Below are 3,560 nucleotides of genomic sequence, written 5' to 3'. Positions count from 1 at the left end.
GAAGCAAAAAGGATGGAATTTGGAGTCAAATGACGTTTTGAAGAAATACTTAGCGCTGACCGCGCCAAGGGCAGCATTGACCTAGCACTAACCTCGCAGAACAATAGAACAGACTGAGAATTTTACTCAGCACCGACAGCACCATTAAACAGAGAGCATCAAATTAAATTGTAGGACACTGGCGCCGACGGCGTCAATGTCGGTTTAGCCCCTGTTTCAAGAAGATTCGACGTATTTGGACTATTTTTGAAGAGTTTTTGGAGGCACCTCTTAGAGAACCAAACCGCACCTCTTGGAGAACCAAACCTAGGCTCTATTTGGGGTAGAAATTCATCAGGAAATTGACTCCTTCACTCCTTCACGTTCCTTTTCATTCCACAACGTTCCACCACATTCCTTTTTCGCCATTCTTCATAATCTATTTTCATTCCACCACCACATTGGAGTAATTAGTGAGTTTTATTTTATAATTTAGAGTTTGTGTGGTGAGATTAAGTGTGAAACTTTCTATAAGAGTGTTGGAGAAGGGGAAAAGTGAGAGATATCTTATTCTTTCATTTCTAAGAAAAGGCTACAGGGGATTTGCTTTGAGAAAGAGTTTCAGATAAGTGTTGTTTGTTTATTAGTGTTGTATGAACTTTCTTTTATATATGAAATTTATGTTTGTTGTATCTTTCTCATGAAGTCTGAGTAGTTTCCTTATATCTTTCTCCCTACTTTGAGATATAGTGAAATGAAGAGCTAACATGGATGTGCCAATATTAAAATATAAAATAAATTGTGATGATTTTTTAACTCCAAACTTAATTTACTTTTCGATCTGGCCAATTGAATTATTAAAATGTGTTTTAAAACATATGATCCGGGAAATGGAGTATGAGTTCTACAACAGAGTGAGGATCACAATTGATTTCATAGAGGAGAAATTCATTCATGGAATTAAGTGCAAATAAATAGAGAAATATTCTTTGTTGGGTATAGAATTTGAGAATCTTTAGAGTGACAGGCTAAAATCTCCAATGTGTTTAAAAACTAAAGCGAGAGTTTGCCTTCAGGTGAAGGGAAGTGGGAGCTCTGGAGTTGGAGCCGGTATCCTCCTAGCCTAGCTATGGATTTAGGTACTAAACTTGGGATGAGCCAATGATTTTATATGCAATGTATCATTGTAGAGAATTAAAACTGCTCATATTTGGCACAATACATATTATAAACGTTTATCTCATCTCATTTCACCTTGTGGGAAGGATGCTTTTTCACATAAGAAATCTCCATTACATAAACATAGAAAGTAGATTAGTAGTTACTGTTTAAATTTTGCATTTATGTTTTGCTAATAGTTAAGTAATTTAGTTTTTATCTCAACATTCAAAATTAATGACAGAAATTTCATTTGACTTTCTGTGAATTTCCTAGCAAAATTTATCATTATAAATTTAAACCTTCCCCATGGGATCGATATTTGGGGCTTAAATAGAAAATCCATTATTACTCGATAATGATATGTATACTTGCATAGAATCCCATTAATAATTGCTTAAACTTATATATAATTTACACAACTTACTTTTAGTACACGGATCAAGTTTTTGGCGTCGTAGTGGTGTCAACTTCATAAATCCTTACATATAAAAAATTGGGATCAGTCAGCTAAATATTTCCTAGTTTAAACAACAAGCCATAAGACCCATAGGACATTGAGTTTTTTTGCCTAGTTTGATATAAATCCTCACCTTATCTTTAGGCTTTTACACAATCATATTATACAATACAAGCTCTAACTCTTTTAGGATCAAGAGGGCATTATTTAGTATGACATAAATCCTCTAATATTCCAAGCTATTTATATGATTGGATATCATGCAAATGTATGCCTTAAATAATAAAATCTATAGGATTGAAGCATTAAAATAATATCATCTTTAAAATTGAAGCCAAACAATAGGATAGTTTGGGAAGTCACTGAGGTTCTCCTCAAGATTTGTGACTTCCCATACTTTTTCTTTCGTTTGGATTCCTAAAATAATTGCTCCTATTTAATCCACTCCCATTTGATTTTTCTATGCTAAAAATGGAAACCTAAACTTTGAGATCTTGAAGATAAATGCCTTTGATTATTATGGAGAGTTTTTATAAGTGAACTCGATCTCTTAGGATGTAATTAACTATAGGGGATTATCTCTATAGGGAACTTAAGAACCCAGGTAAAAAAACCATATCTAATCCTTAAATTAGATAGGGTAACTTGTCGATGAACATAAAAAAAGGTTCACAGACCAAACATATGTCATAAATTCTTTAGTTTATGTAATCGAGCCCTACTAACATGAAATGTGTCTATTCCTTGAGATAGGTGCATTGTTTGTGGTGTGGTGCTCGGTTATTTAAACTATTAAATGTGTGAAATCTTTTGGTCTCATTTTCAAAATTAAAATATTATTTTTTAAAATTAAAATTACATGTACATTAAATTAAGTACTATTTTCAAGAAATTAAATCAAACCAAATTTTCGGCCGACATGAGTTGAACACCAAGAAATTCTCCATGCTAGTGAACTGTTTGTTACCTTTTCCAAAGGTGACCGAGAGTGCTATTATATTGACCACCTCTTTTTGTCACCAATAAATTCTTACAATGGGTCGACTAGTACAGTTAATCGGTCGGCGGTCAAATTCATGATGTCGAATACAACCCCGAACAAATTGTTCCACGAGCTTTTGGTATCGACCAGGATACTTTCTACTTGGCTGTTACTAATTAACACAGAAACAATATTAGCGTCATTGTAGGGATTCTTGATTACAGGAAGAATCGAATCAACAAAAATGATGAGAGGAAGTGGCTTACTTTTGGGGATAGAAGTCATAGCATAGTAGTTCCCTGATCGACTCTTTTTTTTTATCAAGCCTTAGGAATGAATCACCACTTAATATTGTTGGTACTATCCCCACTATGTGGATAACACTGTCTTGGGTATGCCCGTCTGATTTATCATCTACACGAGCTTTTCCATTATGTCGATTGTATGCCTCGGAGGCAACAAACTCCTTGAGCTTCCCAGCCTATATTAACTCCTTTACTAAGCTATGAAGGTGCCTACTTTCCTCCGTATCGTGTCAGTGGTCTTGATGATACTTTTAGTATTTGTTGGGATCCCAAAGGGAAGCTTTGGTTTTCATGAGAGTCACCTTTTGGAAATACTCCTTGGTGGTATAGGCCTGGACATTCTTCAATTATCTGAATATCAATCGTTCAATTGACTGCATCTGTGTTTTTCTTGTTCGTCTTCCTTTTCTCTTTTAGACAAGTGGCTCCTCTCACGTTTTGGACGAGGGCCATCCTTCTCTCTCTATCCATCTCTATCCCTTCTAGACCCATTGTTGATTTGATTTCTCATTTTTTTTTAAATCGGCTAGTTCTTATATTCCTTTGTTTCAATGTGATCGTTAGCTAACTCCAGGAGTTCAATAAATGTTTCAAGTTTTTGCAAACCCAAAAAATACCTTAACTGTGGACTCTTCAGTCCCTGCACTAAAGTTGCTTTGGCAATTGTCGGCTCTAC

Source organism: Phalaenopsis equestris, unplaced genomic scaffold (assembly GCF_001263595.1).
Source record: "Phalaenopsis equestris unplaced genomic scaffold, ASM126359v1 Scaffold001043, whole genome shotgun sequence".
Taxonomy (NCBI): Eukaryota; Viridiplantae; Streptophyta; class Magnoliopsida; order Asparagales; family Orchidaceae; genus Phalaenopsis; species Phalaenopsis equestris.
The sequence above is the reverse complement of the archived record's forward strand: the minus strand, read 5'-3'. Positions refer to the sequence as shown.